Consider the following 25307-nt stretch of genomic DNA (forward strand, 5'->3'; position numbering starts at 1 on the left):
AATTAAATGTTAATGAAATCCTTGAGATAAACTTTTTCATATACCAAGCAAAGATTTGAAAGAATAGTGTTAAAATGTGTGTGGTTGGTTGTCTGTCAGTTATACCTCATAAACTTTTAAAAAATAAAATGAAAAAAGTGTTTGGGATTGCTGGAAAATGAATTATCTCTGCTAAGTGGCTTCAGTCGTGTCAGACTCTGTGCAACCCCATAGATGGGATTGCACACCGGGCTCCCCCATCCCTGGGATTCTCCAGGCAAGAATACTGGAGTGGGTTGCCATTTCCTTCTCCAATGCATGAAAGTGAAAAGTGAAAGTGAAATCGCTCAGTCATGTCCGACTCTTGGCGACCCCGTGGACTGCAGCCTACCAGGCTCCTCTGTCCATGGGATTTTCCAGGCATGAGTACTGGAGTGGGGTGCCATTGCCTTCTCTAGCACATCCAAAGAGTATAAGAACATTTTTGGTTTACTGAAGTATAAGTGAAAATTAAAATTGTAATACATTTAAATTTGCAATAAGATAATTTGATATACATTGTGAAAAATTTTCCACATAGGGTTAAATAAGTATCCATTCATCACTTCACATATTTCTTTTTTTTTATGAGCATGTAAGAGTTACTTTCTTGACAGATTTAAGTTATATAAAACATTATATCAACTATAAATTTCATGCTGTACATTAGATCTTCAGACAGACCCTATATATCTTATAACTGAAATTTACACACTTTTTATCAACTTCTATGCATTCCCCTTTCCCCAGCATCTACAACCACCATTCTACTCTGTTTCTAACAATTCAACTTAATTTTTTAAAATATTTCTATATAATATATAGTATTTATCTCTATCAAGCTTATTTCATTTAGCATAATGCCTTCCAGTTTTATCCATGTTGTTGCAAATAGTGGAATTCCTTTCTATTTTAAGGCTGAATAGTATTTCATGATGTATATGTCTATAAACACACACTCATGTATATTCCATTGGTAGTATATTCAGATGTGAGATTGCTGGATCATGTGGTAGTTCTATTTTTCAGTTCAGTTCAATCGCTCAGTCGTCTCCGACTCTTTGCAACCCCATGAATCATAGCACGCCAGGCCTCCGTGTCTATCACCAACTCCCAGAGTTCACCCAAAATCACATCCATCGAGTCGGTGATGCCATCCAGCCATTTTATCCTCTGTCATCACCTTCTCCTTCTGCTCCCAGTCCCTCCGAGCATCAGGGTCTTCTCCAATGAGTCAACTCTTCACATGAGGTGGCCAAAGTACTGGAGTTTCAGCTTTAGCATCAGTCCTTCCAATGAACATCCAGGACTGGTCTCCTTTAGGATGGACTGGTTGGATGTCTTTGCAGTCCGAGGGACTCTCAAGAGTCTTCTCCAACACCACAGTTCAAAAGCATCAATTCTTTGGCGCTCAGCTTTCTTCACAGTCCAACTCCACTGGAAAAACCATAGCCTTGACTAGACAAACCTTTGTTGGCAAGGTAATATCTCTGCTTTTGAATATGCTATCTAGGTTGGTCATAACTTTCCTTCCAAGGAGTAAGCGTTTGTTTTTTTTTAATTTCATGGCTGCAATCACAATTCTATTTTTAGTTTCTTTCAATTTGGCTGTTGCCATATCCTTCTCCAAAGGATCTTCCCCACTCAGGGATCAAACCGGAGTCTCCCACACTGGGGGCAGATTCTTTCCTGTCTGAGCCACCTGGGAAGCCCATAATGGCTGTAGCAGATTACATTCCCATTCAAATTGCAGAAGCATTCCCTTTTCTCTACATCCTCACCAGCACTTGATATTTCTTGTCTTTTTGATAACAATCACCTAACAGGTGTTAGGTGAAATTTCATTGTGGTTTTGATTTGTATTTCCCTGAAGATTAGTGATTTAGTTCCTCTGCCCATTTTTAAATGGGTTATTTGGTTTATTTACCATTGGGTTATATGAGTTCTTTATATGTTTTGAATATTAACTTCTTATCACATATATGTTTTGCAAACATTTTCCTCTATTCCATAGGTTACTTTTTCATTTTCTTGATGGTTTCTTTTGCTACACAGAAGCTTTTTAGTTTAATGCAGTCCCACTTATTTATTTTTGCTTTTGCTGTCTTTGCTTCTGATATCAAATTATTTCCCCAAAATATTGCCAGGACCAGTATCAAAGAAATTACCAACTATATCTTCCACTAGAAGTTTGATAAATACCCAATTGAAAAATGGGGAAAAGAACCCAAGTAGACATTTTCCCAAAAAAGATATAATAATGGCCAACGTGTACATGAAAAGATGTTCAGCATCATTAATCTTGAAAGAAATACAATATGAAGCCCTGCACACATACATACATATAGGGTTTGAAACATACAAATTTGTATTCTTATACAGCACTGTAGGTAACTTATAGAGTGACAATTTCTGGAGTCCATAAGGCTCTATAGGTACACATTTGGAGACAGAAAATTTAGAAAGTCTATTATAAGCTTGGTCAGAGATCTGGGGTTTTATTTTTTCTCTTAGTCCCCAAGAAATTTCTTGCCCTTAATCCTCACTCAAGAACCTGAGAAATTCAAATACATTTTCCTAGTACATTAATGGCCACAGAATTGCTCTACTCTCTTCCTGTGCTCAGTCTCTAAGAAAAGCACTTCTGAAGGGATTCCAAAATTAATCAGCAGTTTGAAAATGCATACCTCTTTCAACCTCATCAATACACTTCACAGAGAAGTTAATGGAGTCCAAAGATAAAAGGGAAACTTCTATTCCTGGAAATATGAAAGATTAGATCATATGAAAAAACCCACATGGTTAAAAAATATCCAAAAAAAGCTGAACAGGAAAAGAAAAAAATTCTTTCTGTTAAAATGTTATTTTTCAAAGTAAGAAGTAGAACTCTCATAAATATATACAATGAACATGCATCAACAAGTAACTAACTGATTGAGAGAGGCAGTAAAATGCTAATGGTTCAAAGCACATTTGAGGAAGAAAGACATATTCAGACAGGACATTTTTTAACATTAGAATAGTATTGATAGCATTACATACAAAACTGGTTTAAGCACTATGTGACAATAAATTGTAGCCTCTGGAGTTATCTATTTTACTGAACAGAAATTTTTATTGCTATATGACAAAAATACTTTTTATAGATTGATTTGCTGTAAGTTAACCTCTACTCTTACAGAGTTGAAAAATATTTTATTCAATAATGAATAAAAAGCCAAACAGATAAATATACCCCCTGGAGAGTCAAATAATTTCTGCCAGACAACGCTCAGCACTATAATGAAAAAACACTTCACCAGCCCATTTTGCTAATTTCAAAGTTTGCATATTTTGTTTTAACAGTTTGCCCTTGGAATCCTAAGTAATTTTCAAAAATTATTATTTGCCATAATAAAAAATAAAATAAAAAGTACAGTCTCATTATATGTTTCCCTGATTCATTTATATAAGCACAAGAAGGGTTAATTAACATGTATAAATCTTATATTGCTCAACAAACATAGAACCATTTGGTGTTAAGCAACTATTAGAGCAGAAAATTAACATCTGTCTGGAGTTTTAATAAGTAATCTAGGATTATATTTTCAATGGGATTTATTATTTGCTCTTCTATATGAGGAAACCATGTCCAAGAAAAAAGACTCCGCTTCTTCTCAAGGTCCCCCAAATTCCCCAAGTTTCTTGGCTCACAGAGAAGTTCTCTTTCTTACCAGGAGAGTTGTCTTCAACTTATTCCTGGAACAGGTAACATGCCAGCTACCTCCAAGGGCTTTGTTGCCACTTGTTCCACATATAAAGTATAGCACATGGTTGTTATAGGTGGGTTTATTACATAGTGCTGCTGCTGCTGCTAAGTCACATCAGTTATGTCCAATTCTGTGCGACCCCATAGACCAGCGGCTCACCAGGCTCCGGTCCCTGGGATTCTCCAGGCAAGCATACTGGACTGGGTTGCCATTTCCTTCTCCAGTGCATGAAAGTGAAAAGTGAAAGTGAAGTTGCTCAGTCCTGTCCAACTCTTCGTGACCCCATGGACTGTGACCTACCAGGCTCCTCTGTCCATGGGATTTCCCAGGCAAGAGTACTGGAGTGGGTTGCCATTGCCTTCTCCGATTACATAGTGACATTCTCAAATATGACACTCATGGCCTTGGTTACACAATTTATTGTCCGATTCTTAGTCATTCAGTCATGTTGGACTCTTTGCAACACCATGGACTGTAGCCCTCCAGACTCCTCTGTCCATGGAATTCTCCAGGCAAGAATACTGGAGTAGCCATTCCCTTCTCCAGGGAATCTTCCCGACCCAGGGATCGAACCCCAGTCTCCTGCATTGCAGGCAGTTTCTCTACCATCTGAGCCACCAGGGAAGCCCATTGTCCAATCATATCCTGTTAAAAAGGAGGACATGGTCTAATTGAGGCAAACTGAATAATTATATTGCCATGAAAGTGACAAAGGCTCAGAGAAAATATTTATTTTTCATTTTGAGTGTCAATGAGAGTCATATAACATTTTTATATGTTTTATTTCAGTTTGTAAAATCTCAGTCTACTGATTTGTGCATTAACAATACAGAAGAAGACTAAATCATATCCTTATTTCCTCATCAGAAAATGGACTATAACAAATAACAGCTTTGCAAAACAATTACAAATTGAGTTTTCTACTCAGTTTACTCAATACTGTGTAATTCCTGTTTTGTTGAGTCTTGGGTCAGCAATCAGCTTATGAAGTTGTCTATGTCTGGACAAAGAAGAAATGCAGAAATCACAATGCAGTTTCTTAATACAATCTGATAATTTTCTAAGAGAAGCTAACACACTAGCACACATGCACATATTCTAAATCATTATTTGAAGCATCAATTATTAAAACCTTAAACTTTTTTTTTTCTCCAGAAGATCCAATTTCTAGCTTGCACTGCATAGCAAAGTTTTCAGGCAATAATCAGAGGAAAGAGAAAACCAGTTTGATAATAAGATGTTCCAGTTGCAAAGGTCTGTTCTTTTCAATGGTCTTGATAGATTTTTTTAATTGCTTTATGCTAGCAAATAGATAAGCAAATAATATATATGGTAATCACAACAACGACAAAAAAATTGTTTAAAACCCTATTTCCTTTCCTCTCTCACTAAACATAGAACAAAACCCCATTTCTACTAACAGAGATCACCAAATGGTCAGATTGCAAAGCTCAATTTCTAATCCTTGTTGCTGCTAATACAGAAAAGGTGAAAAACAAACTGAAACCAGAATAAAACTTAGCAAAGAACCATAAGAAAATAAAGCCATAAAATGAGAAACTATCAATCTCCCTCAGGAATCACTCAGGAGCCAAGAATTCTGCGATTAATAGCACATAAGGTGTTCTTGTTCTTCTTGGGCCACACCTTAATTGCCCCTGAGTGGTCAGTCATCATGAGTAACTTGGTGGAAAAGCCTCAAAACACTTAAAGTATAAGTTTCAAAAATCTAAAAACATGATACTATAACACATGGAAAATTAATGCATGTCAAAGATTTATTAAATACCATCAACAAGGGAACCAGCAAGATGACAAAGCTGGTTCAAAAGCATTTGTGAAGAGGGCAAAGTTTAAATAGAAACTTTGTAAATGGTAGGTTAAGATTGCCAAATGAGATACGAAATGGTAAATGTTTTTGAAAGGGAATAAAGGATGACCTTTGAGTTATCATTTACATGGGTCTCAGATAAGAATAATTTGCACTGTAATAAGTCTTCCACAAGTTAAGCTCTAGTCTTAGAAAGTTGTAGAATATCCTTGGTCTTTGCTTCTTGAGCACACATCTCTGGAGTCTCTTTGTGACCTCATAATTATAACAGCAGGCATCATGTCCATGGATTCTCCAGCAGAATACTGGGTGGTTGTTATGCCCACCCTCCATGGAATCTCCTGACCCAAAGATCAAACCTGTGTCTCTCAGGTCTTCTGCATTGGAAAATGGGTTCTTTACCACTAGTGCCACCTGGGAAGCCCATAGAATGTCCTAATCAATAAAAAGTCAAATAAACTCCATGGCCCTAGAAAATTAGACATCCTCAGCACCACGGTCATCAAGCATTCAGTAAACCCTTTTGATTATTTCCAAGTTGATATTTTTTCTCAGTACTTCTAATACATGTTTGAACTTAGAGTAAGTGAAAATCCCCAGCATCAATCTCCTCCAAAAAAAGACAGATGGTGTACCGGTTTGCTGGGGCCGTAATAACGAAAAGACTGGGTGACTTAAACAACAAAGACTTACTTTCTTACATTTCTGGAAGGTGGAAGTCCATTATCAAGGAGCCAGCAGGCTTGGTTTCCCTGAAGCCTCTCTGCTTGACTTGCAGATGATCAGCTTTTCCTGCGTACTCACTTGGTCTTTTCTTCTTGAGCACACATCTCTGGAGTCTCTGTCTTTTCTCATAATAAGGACATCATTCCATCTGTATAAGGATCCCACCCTCATGATCTCATTTAACCCTAATTATCTCCTTAAAGGCTCTATCTCTAAATATAGTCACTTTTGAGTGTTAAGAGTTTTAACATATGAATTCCAGGGGGAAATAATCTTTCTTTAATTGTTGGAGTTAAAAGCAGTAAAAAAAAAAGAAAAAAAAAAGGCCTTATCTGATTTATAATCATTTGGTCATCACATTATCAAAGAAATTTGCATTTTAATTTCCCTGAGAAAGGATTCAGGTCATGAGTCCTAACAAGATGCAAACTTGTAATGGAGAATGCTGCAGATAACTGATACTCTCAATGTTTACACTATAAAGAAAAAAAAAAAAAAAACCTAAAAAATAATTGCTGGTAACAGAAAAAGACAGGACAAGTCTGTTTGAGAATAGATTCTGTGTTAAAAAAAAGAGTTCACTCAGTCTCACACTTTCACAAGAATTTGGGATTTAGATATCTACTGACAGTGTAACTCAAAAAAGTTAAACTGACATAAAGTGGTATAAACTGGTATAAAGTGATCCTAGTTTGGGAACATCATTGGATACAAGGCCAAAACAAACACAAATCCTCAGGATTTGTATCTTAAACTAGATAGATTGCTAATCATATAAACATAAATTCACATCTTTAAATTATAAAACACATGAGCAAACAGTCTGTAATAACAACAACAGAAAAAAACCAACAAAACCAAGAAGATTATGGAAGATTTCCAGAAAATGTAATTATCAGGTGTAGACTATGATGAAAGCATGTTTAACACATTTAAGAAGTATTCAAAAAATTTCAAAGGAAATGAATTGCTGTTTATAAAATATCAAGATAAAAAAATACATAAATGAATGAACTCCTAGAAATAAAGAGTGTAATGCTGAAATTAGAAGTTCATTGAATGGTTAAGCAGTATTATAGACAGGGCTTAAGGACAATTAATAATTGTAAGAGAAATCTGAATAAATTAGTTCTATAAAAACTTGAGAATAAAAACCCAAAGATGCAAAATTATTAAGTAAAAGGTAAAGAATCTGGAGGATAGACTAAAACTAATATTCACCCAACTACAGTTCTTGAGAAGAGGAACAAGCAGTAATATTTGAAGATATAGTGCCTAAGAATATTTTAGAAATATTGAAAGAGATATATTTATATTCAGATTTGATAAGCAGAATGAATCTCAAACAAAATACATAAAAATATGTTCAGGCATAGATACTAGACTCTAGAAAAGGGGAACACCAAAGACTACTAAATGAAAGCAGCTGGGAGAAAAGAGCTTACTTGCAAAGCAATTAGACTGTCAGCAGGCTTTCACAATGTAAGAGTATAAGCCATAAAACCAAGAAATAATTTCATCAAAGTTGAGGGGAAATTAACTGTCAACCTACATTTCTGTATCATAGAAAAACTTTTATTCAAGTGTGGGCAACTGTAAAGTTATTTCTGCTAATGTGCCTCAAGGATGTAACACTTAGAAAGATTAAGGAAACTTTGCTCTTTGAAAATATCCGAGAGACTATAAGATCAGAGTAAGCCAGCTTTGAACTGAAGAAGAAAACAGTAAAGTGATTGAAGCAGCCACAATTTTACACAGCAGCCAATGAACAGCTTTCCCTGCTTCTGTTACAAATAATCATATCTGTTCTTACTGCTTGAGCATCGTTCAAGGAAATTATCCTGATCCAACTTGTTGTTCAAGGAAACGATCCTGATCCAGCTTGTCCTTTACCTGAAACATTTCATAGATTCAGCTCTGTCATTCACAGTTAGTGATCTGTATACATGATTGAAGAGTTCCTGATTCTGATGTGACCTTGACTCTCTTCTCACTTTGTGTGAATGGCTTTAACCAGATTATTAGAGGATTTCCTATATTAACAAAGATTGCAACTGGAAGAGACATTTCTGGATACATAACATGTTACTAAACATTCTGAATGAGTCTTGAAACAGGAGAATAAGACAGAATAAACAGATGGATTTACAGTTTATACAAGTATTTGCTCCTGTCCAGGTGAAAGCGGTCAAGGCAAAAATCTTCTCAGTAAAGACACCTGTAGATGCTGCAAATGGAAAAGTTGAAAAAAAAAAAATAGTGTACAGCATCAGCCAAGAAAACAAATGTTAAAAATAAAGTGGGTGAACAATAAAAGTCTTCAGGGAAAAGAGAGCCAATTACTTAATCTTTCTGTTTAACTCTTACACTCACAAGAACAAAAACCACTGTTGGACCTCGCTACATGAGCCTCTAAGTCCTGTATTAGCTCAGCTTTAAGACTGATCAAAAAGCCCAGAGTCAGAAACAGAGAAATCAAAATTTTTTTAGTGCACAATCCCCAAACTTTTTGGCACCAGGGACTGATTTTGTGGAAGGCAGTTTTTTCATGCACTGAGAAGAGGTGTGTGTGTGGTGGGGGGGGGGGGGGGAGGAGGGGCGGTGGCGGTGGTTCAGGATGATTCAAGCACACTGCATTTATTGTGTACTTTATTTCTATTTTTATTGCATCAGCTCCAGCTCAGATCAGCAAGCATTAGACACCAGAGGTTGGGAACCCCTGGTTGGATGGATGACGGAGCTCACCTGTCTGAAGCAAGGTCCTGGAGAGACAATCCTCCTAGTGCAGCAGTCTGAGAACAGTACACAGTGACAGTCTTGCTCTGTGGCTGGGGGGAGGGGGAAGATTGCCAGTTATATCAGGAATTACAAATTAAATAAAACGGGCTCATTACTTACCAGGGAAGCCAGCAGAGGTGCGTGCACCTCATGGCCTTTGGTAAGAACAATCCCCAGCTGGGTCCTGGGGTGTTCACCTGAGTAGGTTGAGCAGGGGATGCACAGAAAACAAGAGAACAGCCACCTTGACTAGGCAGACCACACAGCCACAAAATATGAAAGGATAATCTTGAACATTTTAACTAAAATTTATTTTATAATATTTACTTTAAGCCCTTGAACCATCTCCTGACTTTCCCCAAAGTTCCCATGTAACAGGTAATTATTATCATCTTGGCAATGCTTAGGTTTCATCCTGTGACTCTCACCCTTAATTTTTTTAAAAAAGGATTTTTCCTTCCTCATTCATGGCATCCAACAACTTAGCAGAGAGTGTGCTAGAACGAATTTACACTGTCTTACAGGATCTGACTTGCTCATCTCTCTCCCATGCTGCACCCACTGACATCATGTTGCAAAAATGAAACTGAGTATTGAAGTTATATAAATCAAAACTTTTAAAAATGAAAGCTAGTTGTTAAACATAAATCAGTATGCAAATAAAATACCAGATTATGTACTTTGCTAAAGGCATCTTCCTGTTAATTCTCTATTATTGTCTCAAGACGTAAACCATCAACAAACTATAATCAGTATGGAATTTCCACAAGGGTCTTTAAAGTCTGACTGTATCATGAGCAATTCTAGAACAGACACTGCTGCTGCCACTGCTAAGTCGCTTCAGTCGTGTCCGACTCTGTGCGACCCCAGAGACAGCAACCCTCCAGGCTCCTCCATCCCTGGGATTCTCCAGGCAAGAACACTGGAGTGGGTTGCCATTTCCTTCTCCAAAGCATGAAAGTGAAAAGTGAAAGGGAAGTCGCTCAGTTGTGTCTGACTCTTAGTGACCCCATGGACTGCAGCCTACCAGGTTCATCCGTCCATGGGATTTTCCAGGAAAGAGTACTGGAGTGGGGTGCCATTGCCTTCTCTGGAACAGACACTAGGCGGTAATAAGTTTTCCCCTCTTCTAATAATGAAAAGATAACAGTAGTTTTTTAAAGTGTTATAATGCTATGTAAAAATGTATTGAGTGTTTCCCAGGGACTCAGCGGTAAAGAATCCACCTGCCAAAGCAGAGACACGGTTCGATCCCTGGGTCAGGAAGATCCCCTGGAGAAGGAAATGGCAACGCATTCCAGTATTCTTGACTGGAAAGTTCCATGGACAGAGGAGCCTGGTGGGCTATAGTCTGTAGGGATCCAAAAGAATAGAACACAACTTAGTGACTAATTAACAACAATAAAATGAATTTGGGATAAAGTAATTTCATTTCTTCTTCTTTTTTTTTTTTTTTTCCTGGCTGTTTGCCCAGTAAACGGCTTGTATGTTCAGTATGCAATAAAGTTTTCATGATTTCAGAGATCACCAAAGTTAAAAACCAAGTTTATATTAGGTCTCCACTCATTAATATGCAGTTCCTATTGCCCATTTATTCATAATCTGATAATGGTGCTTTAGTCTAATCATAGATAATTTGGACATTGATTTACCTGTATCCTTGTGTAAAAATCTAACCTAAATTGAAGATCTCTAGGAAGTACTAGATATTACTAATTTCTATTTATATATGTAGAATTAGTTAGGATTCTTATCAAAGTTCTCAGCAAGGCTCAATAGAAAAGGTGCTAATAATACCTTATCCTAGGCAATGGCACCCCACTCCAGTAGTCTTGCCTGGAAAATCCCATGGATGGAGGAGCCTGGTAGGCTGAGTCCATGGGGTCGCAAAGAGTTGGACACGACTGAGTGATTTCACTTTAACTTTTCACTTTCATGCATTGGAGAAGGAAATGGCAACCCACTCCAGTGTTCTTGCCTGGAGAATCCCAGGGATGTGGGAGCCTGGTGGGCTGCCGTCTATGGAGTCGCACAGAGTGAGACACGACTGAAGAGCTTAGCAGTAGCAGCAGTCCTTGTAATAATCTAATCCCCCAGTCAAGAAAACAAATAGACAAGGATGTGGATTTATTCGTAACTTCAGGACCATACACAAAAAAAGTAATTCCTTATTTCCATACTTCTAAACACAAGTACTATTTTATCCTTTGTGCCACTTGTGTCTGTATCTTTTATAATCACTAATCTGTGACTAAAAAAATTCAGCTTTCTTTAGTACTCTTCTAGATTGAGATTATCAACACCCAGTACCTTTCCTAGAAAAATCATTGGCATAATTAGGTCAGCAACTGTTTACCTCAAAATTCTACTGAGGCACCCTCTAATTGTCATGAGACCTTAAATAGGACTTTGGAGTCACAAATATTCTTTTAATGTTTATATTTTTTTAGTACATTGAATTCAATTACTTTTCACATTGTTATAAAATGAGATCAGCTCTAAAACAAATTTCATCTACTTGTTGATTTGGTCCAGTTTAAAAAAAAAAAAAAAGTTTTTTTCCAAAGAGAAGTTAATTTGCCATGATAAAGTGCCTACAACACCTTTTATTTATCCCAATGACATAAATCCCTCACTTTTGACAAATTGTAAGCCATTCAATTTAAGTCTGAATTTGGCAATAAGGAGTTCATGATATGAACCACAGTCAGCTCCTGGTCTTGTTTTTTGTTGACTGTATAGAGCTTCTCCATCTTTGGCTGCAAAGAATATAGTCAGTCTTATTTCAGTGTTGACCATCTGGTGATGTCCATGTGTAGAGTCTTCTCCTGTGTTGTTGGAAGAGGGTGTTTGCTATGACCAGTGCATTTTCTTGGCAAAACTCTATTAGTCTTTGCTCTGCTTCATTCTGTATTCCAAGGCCAAATTTGCCTGTTACTCCAGATATTTCTTGACTTCCTACTTTTGCATTCCAGTCCCCTATAATGAAAAGCACATCTTTTTTGGGTGTTAGTTCTAAAAGGTCTTGTAGGTCTTCATAGAACCATTCAAATTCAGCTTCTTCAGCGTTACTGGTTGGCGCACAGACTTGGATTACTCTGATATTGAATGGTTTGCCTTGGAAACGAACAGAGATCGTTCTGTCGTTTTTGAGATTGCATCCAAGTACTGCATTTCAGACTCTTAGATGTTCAAGCTGGTTTTAGAAAAGGCAGAGGAACCAGAGATCAAATTGCCAACATTCGCTGGATCATCGAAAAAGCAAGAGAGTTCCAGAAAAACATCTATTTCTGCTTTATTGACTATGCCAAATCCTTTGACTGTGTGAATCACAAGGAACTGTGGAAAATTCTGGAAGAGATGGGAATACCAGATCACCTGACCTGCCTCTTGAGAAACCTATATGCAGGTCAGGAGGCAACAGTCAGAACTGGACATGAAAAAACAGACTGGTTCCGAATAAGAAAAGGAGTACGTCAAGGTTGTATATTGTCACCCTGTTTATTTAACTTATATGCAGAGTACATCATGAGAAACGCTGGGCTGGAAGAAGCACAAGCTGGAATCAAGATTGCCGGGAGAAATATCAATAACCTCAGATATGCAGATGACACCACCCTTATGGCAGAAAGTGAAGAGGAACTCAAAAGCCTCTTGATGAAAGTGAAAGAGGGGAGTGAAAAAGTTGACTTAAAGCTCAACATTCAGAAAACTAAGATCATGGCAGCTGGTCCCATCATTTCATAGGAAATAGATGGGGAAACAGTGGAAACAGTGTCAGACTTTATTTTGCGGTGGGGGGGGCTCCAAAATCACTGCAGATGGTGACTGCAGCCATGAAACTAAAAGACGAATAATCCTTGGAAGGAAAGTTATGACCAACCTAGATAGCATACTGAAAAGCAGAGACATTACTATGCCAACAAAGGTCCGTCTAGTCAAGGCTATGGTTTTTCCAGTAGTCATGTATGGATGTGAAAGTTGGACAGTGAAGAAAGCTGAGTGCCGAAGAATTGATGCTTTTGAACTGTGGTGTTGGAGAAGACTCGAGAGTCCCTTGGACTGCAAGGAGATCCAACCAGTCCATTCTGAAGGAACCAGACCTGGGATTTCTTTGGAAGGAATGATGCTGAAGTTGAAACTCCAGTACTTTGGCCACCTGATGCAAAGAGTTGACTCACTGGAAAAGACCCTGATGCTGGGAGGGACTGGGGGCAGGAGGAGAAGGGGACGACAGAGGATGAGATTGCTGGATGGCATCACTGACTTGATGGACATGAGTCTAAGTGAACTCTGGGAGTTAGTGATGGACAGGGAGGCCTGGCGTGCTGCAATTCATGGGGTTGCAAACAGTCGAACACAACTGAGCGACTGAACTGAACTGAGCTGAAGCCATTCCAAAATTTCCCAGTTCAGTCACTTAGAAAAATTGAAATTATTCCTCTATCTTCCTGACTACCGCTACAAATTAGAATTAGTAGGATTACTAATTTGATGTATTTCTGAAATTATCGCACTACTATATGACTTAACTAAGTTCCTGGTGAGCAAATCACTTCCTTTGAGTGAAAATTTGAGCAACCACTGTGAGTCAAAATTACCTGTCCAATAAACACTCATATTTATTATCATGAACTGTGTTACCTATTCATACATGAGAAGTAAGGACCATTGATATTTTGGCTAAATGTCAAGGGCATGGTCAGAGATTATGGGTTAATTAGTCTTCCTCTTCTCCTAAGGACAGTTTTCTCCACTTTACATCAGGGCAATAACAGCAGCATTTTAGCTTGTGGAGACCCAATACAAACTTTTAGTTCAATGACCTTTTAAACTTGGCTGAACACTGAATATACAAAATATTTATTATTCAAGTAGCCTTACTGCTTATAACACTCATTACTTTCTCCAATACACAATTTCATATAACATTAAAAAAATAAAACTTAAAAATTTGCTGTTCTTTCACTGCTATTTTAAAGAGAGAAAATTTCATTACTGCCCAAACTCTGTTCTAGAATTGTTCATAATACAATCAGACTTTTTAAAGACTCTTATGGAAATCCGACATTTATTATTGCTTGTTTATAGTTTATAACTTAAGAAGAAAAAGAGAATTACCAGGCTGCAACCACCTTTACAGATCTTAATTTCCTCGGTAGAATGATAGAAACAAAATTAACCTGGATGATAATACTGCTTGCACTTACAAGAGCTTGCAGATAAGTAAGAGATAGATGAGTTAATATGTATAATAATAACATGTCTATGATTTTGGAATACTTCAAAAAATTGAGTGCTCTTCACCTCTCAGGCCCTACAGTTAGAAAAGTTTAAGAGATGAAAGAACTCTTAATGTTTCCTGAGAATTTGACTATAATGGTACAAGTGGCACAAAAAGAGATGACAAAGAGACTAAGGAAAAGCACCCTCACTGATAATCACGCCAGACAGATAGCTCTTACTAAGACCCTCAAATTCATGTTGTTGCTGCTGTTTAGTCACCATGTTGTGTCTGACTCTTTTGTGACCCCGTGCACTCTAGCCCATCAGTCTCCTCTGCATAGGATTTTCCAAGCTATAATACTGAAGTGGGTTGTCGTTTCCTTCCCCAGGGGATCTTCCCAACTCAGGGACTGAACCTGCGTCTCCTGTGTTGGCCTGTGGACTCTTTACCACTGAGCCGTCAGGGGATCCCCTCTCCTTGAATCCGTAATGGCACCCAAAGGCTGAATCTTGGGAAAAGTGCAAAGAATCTATTATGGACTGATACTGATTGGCTTTTGAAACAGAAAAGGAAAAAAAAAAAGAATAATGGAAATGTATAAAAATAAAATTTTATGAAATAAATTTCTTACATGTAGGAGAAATGATATATACTTAATATTTGAGAGGGAAACAAAAAATGCTGAGCAATTTTCTGGTGCATAGTTCACTTGTTACTGGTAGTAGGAAAAATTTTAATATGTTGACAATTTTTGGAAGGTCTTAGAAAATTGTAACTTTTTCCATTGATAATTAAGATCCCTTGATTCAGTTTCAGCCAGGAGTCATTAGTATGGTCTCACGCTATCACAAAAAGACTGCAAGTATGCATACATATATATGTGTACACATAAATATGTTTATGTATCACAAATATACATATCATATGTATGCATATATTCAATATACATAAAAGCTTTAAAATATCATAGGAAACATCCAATTCAGAATGACAGATGTGTGCAAGTTGTTTAGGTGAGCAGGAAATAGTAATTTCCATTGAGTAGAGAAACATAGCTTCTATTGCATTTTAAATTTACTTTTCTTATACTGGGTTGTGAATAAACACATGTTCATTATACTGTTCTTTATAAATGGTTGAATATCCAAACTATTTTGTAATTTTTGTTAAGAAAATTAATAAAGAAGAGGAGTTATCTTCTTTTAGCCATTTTACTCCCTACATACACACCATTAATTCAAGTACCTAATTACTTTGTTCTACATTTTAAGTGGTGATCTCATCTCAAATCACTGATAATAAGCGCTTCTTATAAAAATATGCAAATATAATTCTGTAAGTAAAATATGTATTAGTTTCATATCTTGAATTGAATCCTACTTAGTTCATGCACATTCTTAGGGTCCCCATAATAATAGTATTTAAAATAAAGAAGCAAAAGAATATTAAAGAAGTGGAGAATCTTAGTACTATGAAGAGTTTCTAATTTCTTGGACTGTAATAAAGAATACACCAGTGGCATTATCAGAAATCCACAGCCTAATTAAAAATTAAACCAATCTATACTTGCAACTCTAAAATTCTAGGATCACATTTGGTCAAAGACAGAAGAAAAACTGTATCTGTGGGAGGATGTTTTTGGTCATCTGAATGTATTATTGAATTGGCTTTGGAAGGAGTATCTCAGAAATTGTAAAATATACATTTTTTGATTATGTGATGTTCTTGGTAGGACAAAACCCATGAGGAAGAAAAATTCAAGGAAGACACTGGAATCTAATAAAAAGGTCATCCATGTACATGGTGGAAAAGAATAAGAACCCACCTAACAAGCTGTATGGTGGTAAAAATTGGGCCATCCCATCATTAAAGTTATAGACCACTTCTCCAGAGAGATAAAAACAGAGTACAAGAGAGTACAAGAGCAAATGACAGGAGGACAGTGACACGGAACAGCAGAACAAGTACTGACAGGAATAGCTGCTGTGTAAAAGGAGCTAATAAAAAAGCTTTTTAGTTTTCTTGTCACTGTGGCCAAGTTTGCTCAAATCTCAAGAGTAATTCCAAACCTAGCAAAGGCAAAGTATTCATGAGGGCTTACTAAGTAGTGGATATATCTATTTTATTGGGGACCCTGGAACAGTGGCTTCAGTAAAACAAAAAGCAACAGCTGAGATTCAGAACTAACAAAAGATTCTTCACTTTGGTAACCATGGGATGGGAAGGGACCATCTATCTTGGTGTCAGGGATTAGGGGAAGATTTCTGAAGAGTAGATGGAGAGAGAAGACATGATGGCAAGAAAGACAAGTCAGATGAATAAGATTTGGAGATCATTTAAGGGCTAAAGATATATGAAGAGAAAATCAGGAGTGACATTGAAAAATGAAAATCATATAGTGTATGCTATTATAGATATACTCTGCCATGTATGCATATACTATAATATGTTGTTGTTCAGTTCCCTAGTCATGTCTGACTCTTCGTGATCCCATTGACCGCAGCACACCAGGCTTCACTTACCATCTTCCAGAATTTTCCCAAGTTCGTGTCCATTGCATCAGTGATGCCTTCCAGCCATCTCATCCTCTGTTGTCCTCTACACTCTATACTAAATGCCTCTATATACCATATATATACTATGCAGCTCTATATACTCTATACCTCTACATACTACATGCATGCATATACTATATACATATCTTGGTTTAAATATATTTTCCACTATTAAAGAAAATATAGACTGAGCTTCTAAGCATGTCTAGAATTCAGCCCTGCAATTGGGACACCAAGAGCACAGTGACTTTCCCATAATAAAGGTCAATTAATACATAGTATATACATTTAGTAGATATACAAAAGGAGGGAACTTTGAGAAAAATCCAAGGCTTGGAGATCCCACCTTTTAAAAAAAATTGAGATGTAATTCTTAAAATCAAATATAAAATAATAACTGGTCTTGTACATTCCCTGAGCAGATAAAACCAATTAAGCCATACAATTGAAACTTATTTCAGATTTTTTGCAGAACAAATGAAACTCAATTTGGGCCACTTCTTATAAATATCTCTGAAAATAATAAACAAAATATAAAGTTTCCCCAAATTGATATAAATTACTTCAGATGGTGACTGCAGCCATGAAATTAAAAGAAGCTTGCTCCTTGGAAGGAAAACTATGACAAAACTGGACATCATATTAAAAAGCAGAGACATCACCTTGCTGACAAAGGTCTGAATAGTCAAAGCTATGGTTTTTCCAGTAGTCTTATACAGATGTGAAAATTGGACCATAAAGAAGGTTCAGCGCTGAAGAATTGATGCTTTCAAATTGCAGTGCTGGAGAAGACTCTTGAGAATCCCTTGGACAGCAAGAAGCTCAAACCGATCTATCCTAAAGTATATCAACCCTGAATATTCATTGGAAGGACTGATGCTGAAGCTGAAGCTCCAATACTTTGGCCACCTAATGTGAAGACCTGATTCATTGGAGAAGACCCTGATACTGAGAAAGATTGAAGGCAAAAGGAGAAGGGGGCAGCAGAGGATGAGATGATTAGATAGCATCACCAACTCAATGGACATAAATCTTAGCAAACTCCGGGAGATAGTGAAGGACAGGGGATCCTGTCATGCTGCAGGCGCTGAGGTTGCAAAGAGCGGGACACAGCTTAGCAACTGAACAACAAAAACAAGAAACCCACTTTTTACCAGTCCCCTATAACTAGGGAGAACTCTATCTAATGTTATAAGCAATCACTTTAAATTATGAACAGCCTTTGTGTCTCACTGTATAAAACCATCTTATAAGCAATATACCTCTGAGCACCATTCCACTGTCAGTCTGAGAGCTCCTGGTTTGCAAATTTTTTTAGTGCGCAGAGTAGACTCTGACTATTACTCTTTAGTAATCAAGTGGCTTTGCTTCTACTATTTCTAAATTTTTGCCTTTCTTAACATATATCATTGGGGAAGTTTAAAATGAAAAACATGTTGATTTGATACAATTATACCACATGTGATTGTCATTATAACTTTAGCTAACACTTTTATCACACCACATAATTACTTATTTTTGGTGAGACCCGTTAAGATCTAGTCTCTTAGCATTTTTGAAACATATATACAGGAACACCTGAGAAATACTATGGGTTTGGTTCCAGACCATTGCACTAACACGAATATAGCAATCTAGCTAATCATACAAATGTTTTGATTTTCTAATGTATATGAAAGTTATATTTGGGCTGATAGCAGCAATATGGCAGAGTGAAAAAGTACCTTTCTCTATCCCCTTTAATCTACAACCAGTGAAACATCCACAACTGAACAAATGTTCCTCTGCCCAGCACAATAGGATGCTGGAGAATTCCATGCATCTGTTACCTCTGAAGGTGAACAGACTAGGAGACACAGAGGATAAAGAACCTAGGGAACCATGGGGTCTGAGACTGCAATCCTGGCCCTCTGACAGTGGGAACTAAGCCAGCAGCTTAGAACCCAGTAGCAACAAGGGAGGCAGTACACTCAACTCCAGTCTCTTGAGCAGTGGTCCTTGTAGCCACAGTTAGCTAGGCAGCAGTGGTCATGGGCCTGGAACCTCATGCACCAATCAGTGAAGCGCCCATCATCCTGGCTCAAGTTCTCCCACCTGTGGCGGTAGAGCGCATGAACCCTATGAAACCACACAAGGTAGGGGCACCTGCGCAACAGGCCCCAGTTCCACACCTCCCCTCCAAGGCCCTCCCCAAACAGAAGTGGAGTCTTATGACTTGGGGGATACCAAACATAAAGGAAGCGCCCTCAATCCCAGTGATAACAGCAGCTCTGGCAGAAGCAAGGCAACAGTGACCCTGGAGGAGCAAGAACTGACAAGGAAAGCACAGAATTCCATCCCTTATAAAGACATGGAGACTGGAAAGTGCCATCTCTCAAATAGAACCAGAGGCAGTTCATGGAAGAGAATCTAAAAACTTGTGCTATAGTGCCACCTACCAGAGAACAAAAGAAAGGACTCTAATGTCTAACCTGTCATTTAACTTCAAATGTTCCAGCAGAGGAATAATTGATAAAGCGTGGTGAAGAACCACAGCTGCACTATACCGCAAGAATAAAAGGACAGTCCAGAAAGCAAATTTAAATTCATGGAGTTTTGTGACCTAACAAATAAAAGGATTCAAAATAGGTCTCATGAAAAACCTCAGTGAGATACAAGAAAACTCAGAAAGGCAATTTAGTGAATCGAAGGCATATTTTATCAAAGAGATTGAAACTCTCTAAGAGAATCTAACTGAAATTCTGGAGCTGAAGAATTTTTACTGAGTATACTGACTTGTTTACTGGCAAGACGAAGAATGCAAAAGAAAGTGTTAGAAATATACCAGTCCACATGGAAGACAGATTTAGCAAGCTCAAAGATAGAAATCTAGACATGAAATAAATAAAAGAGAGACATGTTTTAAAAATGAGGAAATTCTTTGAGAACTTTCTGACTCAAGAAAGACATCATTAGGGTAATGGGTATCCTGGAAAAAGAAGAGAGGGAAAAGTGAACAGAGAGACTATTTAAAGAATTATAGCTGAGAAATTCTCAAACCCGGGAAAGGAACTGAACGTACACGTCCGTGAAGCTGGGAGAACACTTAACTACCTCACCACAAAAAAATCTCCTCCAAGATACATAATATTAAAATTGCCAAGAGTTAATGACAAAGAAAGAATTGTAATGGTCTCCAGAAGAAAAAAGGATGATAATCTACAAAGGAACCCCCAATAATCAATGAGCAGATTTTTTGCAGAAACCCTATGAGTCAGGAAGAAGAGGAATGACATTCTCAAAACACTGAAAGATAAAAACTCATCCAAGAATACTCTATCCAGAAAAGTTGTCATTCAGATATGAAGGAGAAATAAAGACTTTCCCAAGCAAAAGCTGAGAGAGTTCATCAACACTGAACCTGCTGAGAGGTGTTCTTCTACCATAGATAAGTCAGGAAAAATACACAAAACCCTAAGCAAGATAAAAATAGATAGAACCAGAAAATTTCAACTGTTTGTCAGAATAGGTTCTTAAACATTTATTAAAACATAATGATTAAAGAGAGAAAAAAAAGTAGAAAAATAATGACAGCTATTTCAGTTCGGTAACAAACTCACAACATAAAAAGGAATAATTTGAGATAATAAAGAAATAAAAGGGGGAAAAGAAAAAAATGGAACTCAGGTAAGTAAGTTAAGATGCTATCAGTGGAAACGGGAATACTTTATCTATGGGACTTTTTATACAAACCTCAGGGTAATATCAAACATAAACATAAAACATAAACATGAAACACAAAAATAAAAGAAACTGAGAAAAAGGTCATAGACAATGACTGAATCAAATGAGACAGAAGACAATGGGAAAGAAACAACGGATATAAAGAAATAAGAAAACAAAGATAAAAGGCAGTACTAAGTCCTCATCTTTCAATAATCACCCTAAAAATAAATGGAATGAATTCATCAATTCATCCAGTCATCAATCAAAAGACACAGTGCTTGTGTGGATTAAAAAACAAGATCCAACTACACGGTGCTTTCAGGAGACACAATTCAGTTCTAAAGATAAACATAAAGTGAAGAAATGGAAGGTGACACTCCAGTTCCAAAAGGAAGGTGTGACAATTTCTTAAAATATACAACAATAAATTTTGCCACATTGATTGGCTCTTTCATTCAAGAATGATATCTCTGGAGCAGGCAATACTGTTTGATAGCGTTTTATTCACTGTAGCAGAGAAGGTGATGGCACCCTGGTAGAACTTCTTTTCAAAATTGGAGTTAATTCTCTCAAACCCTGCCACTGCTTTATCAACTAAGTTGATGACAGATTTAATCCTGTGTTGTCATTCCAACAATCTTTACAGCATCGTTACCAGTAGATTTTATTTCAAGAAACAACTTTCTTTGCTCATCCATAAGAAGCAACTCTTCATCCATTAAAGTTTTATCATGAAATTGCCACAGTTCAGTCTCATCTTTAGACTTTGCTTCTAATTCGAGTTCTCATGCTATTTCCCAGAGAAGGCAATGGCACCCCACTCCAGTACTCTTGCCTGGAAAATTCCATAGACTGAGGAGCCTGGAAGGCTGCAGTCCATGGGGTCGCTGAGGGTTGGACACAACTGAGCGACTTCACTTTCACATTTCATTTTCATGCATTGGAGAAGGAAATGGCAACCCACTCCAATGTTCTTGCCTGGAGAATCCCAGGGACGGGGAAGTCTGGTGGGCTGCCGTCTATGGGGTCGCACAGAGTCGGACACGACTGAAGCGACTCAGCAGCAGCAGCAGCAGCAGCAGCATGCTATTTCCATCACATCTGTAGTGATTTCCTCCACTCAAGTCTTGAACCCCCCAAAGTCACCAATGAGGGTTCAGATCAACTTCTTCCAAATTTCTGTTAATGTTTGTATTCTGACCTCTCCCAGTGAATCACAAAAGTTCTTAATGACATTTAGAATGGTGAATCCTTTCCAGAAGGTTTCTGTTTACTTTGCCTAGATCCAACAGAAGATTCACTTTCTATGATAGCTATAGCCTTACAAAATATATTTCTTAAATAATGAGGCTTTAAAATCAAAATAACTCTTGGATCTATTGAATGGTTGCAGAATGGATGTTATATTAGCAAGCATTAAAATACATTAAATTCCTTAATTATTAATTTCCACCAGAGATGTTCGGTGACCAGTTGCATTGTCAGTGAGCAGTAATATTTTGAAAGCAATCATTTATGTGTTTATTTTTTGAACAGTAGTTTTCAACACTGGATTTAAAATATTCAGGAAACCAAGTTGTAAACAGATGTGTTGTCCTCCAGGCCTTGTTGTGCCATTTATACAAGAGAGTAGATTGAGCATAATTCTTAAGGGTCCTAGGATTTGGGGAATGGGAAATGAGCATTGGCTTCAACTTTAAGTAACCAGCTGCATTTCCTCCTAATGTGAGTCAGCCTGTCCTTTGAAGATTTGAAGCCAAGCATTCAGGCTATGAAAGTCTTAAATGGCATCTTTCCCCAACATACAGCTGCTTCATTGCAAGAGGAAATGGCAACCCACTCCAGTGTTCTTGCCTGGAAAATCCCATGGACAGTGGAGCCTAGCAGGCTACAGTTCTATGGGGTCATAAAGAGTCGAACACAACTTAACGACTAAACCACCCCCACCACCAGCTTCTTCAGATACATTGAAAATGTGTTGTTTAGTGTAGCCACCTTCATTGATCATCTCAGTTATATCTTCTGGATAACTTACTACAGCTTCTACATCAACGTTTGCAGTTTCACCTTGTACTTTTATGTTATAGAAACTGCTTCTGTCCTTAAAACTCATGAATCAAACCCTACTGGCCACAGAGATTTCTTCAGCAGCTTCTTCACCTCTCTCAGCCTTCTTTATTACTCTAAGCAACCCTCTAAGACTAAGGTTTTTGGCTTAAGGCAAAACTGTGGTTGGTTTGCTCTTTTTTTCAGACCACAAAAACTTTCTCCCTAGCAGCTGTTAAATTTCTTATCATTTGTGTGTTGATTGAAATTCTGCTTTGAATTGTAAGAACCTCTCCTTTGCCTTCTCAACTTGGCTAACTGGTGCAAGAAGCCTAGTTTTCAGCCTGTCTCAGCTTTCAACATGCCTTCCTCACTAAGCTTAATCAGTTCCCGCTTTTGAAATGAGAGGCATAGTACTTTTTATAATGAGAGACATGGTACTTTTCCTTTCACTTGAATATTTAGAGGCCATTGTAAGATTTTTAATTGGTCTAATTTCAATACCACTTTGTTTCAGGGAATAGGAAGGCCAGAGGAGAGGGAGAAAGGCAAGGGGACTACAGTCAGAACACAAGTGTTAAGTTCACTGTCTAATACGGGCATGGTTCATGGTGCCCCAAAACAACTATGATAGGAACATCAGAGATCACTGATCCTAGGTCATCATAACAAATATAAGTGTTTGAAATAGCAGGAGACTTACCAAATCATGTCGCAAAGACACCAAGTGAGCAAATGCTGTTAGAAAGATGGCATCGAAGGACTTGCTCCAGGCAAAGTTGACACAAACCTTGACTTTGTAAAAAAAAAAAAAAAAGAAAGAAAGAAAGAAAGAAACCACAATATCTACAAAACACAGTAAAAACAAAGTATGCTTGTAATAATGTATTGTTGACTGTAATCACAATGCCATACATTAGGTCTCGAACATATTATTTATCCACTAGTTGCAAGTTTATAATTAGGAAAAAAAAATTACAAGGTAAGACTATTTCTTATTTGCCTCTAAGGAGAACAGTTAATTTGTGTGTGGGTTTTTTTGTTGCCCAAGGTATGGCAATTTTAGTGAGATAATTACCCTCTTGATGGGAATTTCTCCCTAATGAGATTTAAATATACACAGAGTAGACTCAGGCTGGAATATTTTATTTTGTTCTTCTGTTCTCTCTGTCTCATTATATATCTTATAGATTTTATTCCTTTTTTCTCCATATAGATGTTTACCCCAATCTTTCAACAGCAATTTGGGCTAGAAAATAATTAACGCCTTTAATTTTGAGAGCATCTGTCAGTGAAATACAGTTGTAAAAGGCAATTGATTAAATAACTGTGCAGTTCCTATGTTCGGTTTGAGAACTTGCTTCTGTTTTTTGAATGTGGTGAGACTTGTTATGTATATTATTTTGAGTGTTCTTTGTGTTCTGAAACATTTTATATAAAGAACACATGAGATAGGGACACTCCCACTAGAAATTACTGGAGCATGGTTCTAGGAAAAATACTGAAAACTGCCTCTGATGATGAAGATGTATATTCTGAAAAAAAAAACCACTCCTGAATACCTGAATAAATTACCTTTGGCTGGAAGAGAAAAAAAAGAAGGAAGTAAGGAAATGCAGATAGTGATTTTATTTTTGAAAATTAAACTCTGTGTGATGATGTGCTGTGTTTAGTTGCTTAGTTGTGTCCGATGTTGTGACCCCATGGGCTATAGCCTGCCGGGCTCCTCTGTCCATGGGGATTCTCCAGGCAAGAATACTGGAGTGGGGAAGCCATGCCTTTCTCCCAGGGAACTTCCCAATCCAGGGATCAAACCCAGGTCTTCTGCGTGGCAGCCAGATTCTTTACCATTTGAGCCACCAGAGAAGAACCTGTGTGATGTTTGGAGAGGTTAATTGTATCAGTTCTGAGGGGATACAGAATTTGGCAATGAAAGGATATTTGCAGTAATCAAGTGTTTCCTATCCTATAAAACTTGAGAATTCTATGTAACTGACTTTTTATTATTTAATTTATATTGATATTAATTATATGACACATCATGTAAAGTTATCTAGTGAGTTTAATGGAACCATTCGTTGGAACAATGTACAAGACAGAAAACAAACTAGGAATCGACTTTTAGCTGAATGTGTTTTATATTCCCAGAGGAAAAGGAGGGGTTGATTTGAAGCTGAGAGGGTTAAATTATATGAATAGCAGCAAATGTAAACTATGGATAGACTGACTATGTCGCTTATCCACATGGATGACCCTGCACCCCATACCAGGATGGACACAGAGCCAAGCACTTATTCAGTGTGCCCAGAGGCTTCAATGGATCTAAAGGAGTATAAGCCATGTATAACTTCACTGTTATCTGTTAGGAAAGAGATGATGAAAGAAGAATTAGATATGCTTTTTTCCTATAGTCTGGGCCACCCTCTATGTTGTCCATTGCCTTAAAAAATTTTTTTTTCATCAGCTTCACAAATTCCAACTTATTTTTCAGAAAATAAGCTGCATTATTTTAACAACAATTTTTTTTTCTTTTCTGTGTTTTTTATTCTTTTTTGTCTTTTTTAAAGTTTATTTTTAATCGGAGGATAATTGCTTTATAATATTGTGTCAGCTTCTGCTATATAACAGCATGAATCAGCCATTAGTATACATATTCTCAGAGAAAGCAATGG

Source organism: Capra hircus, chromosome 14 (genome assembly GCF_001704415.2).
Source record: "Capra hircus breed San Clemente chromosome 14, ASM170441v1, whole genome shotgun sequence".
NCBI classification, from domain to species: Eukaryota; Metazoa; Chordata; class Mammalia; order Artiodactyla; family Bovidae; genus Capra; species Capra hircus.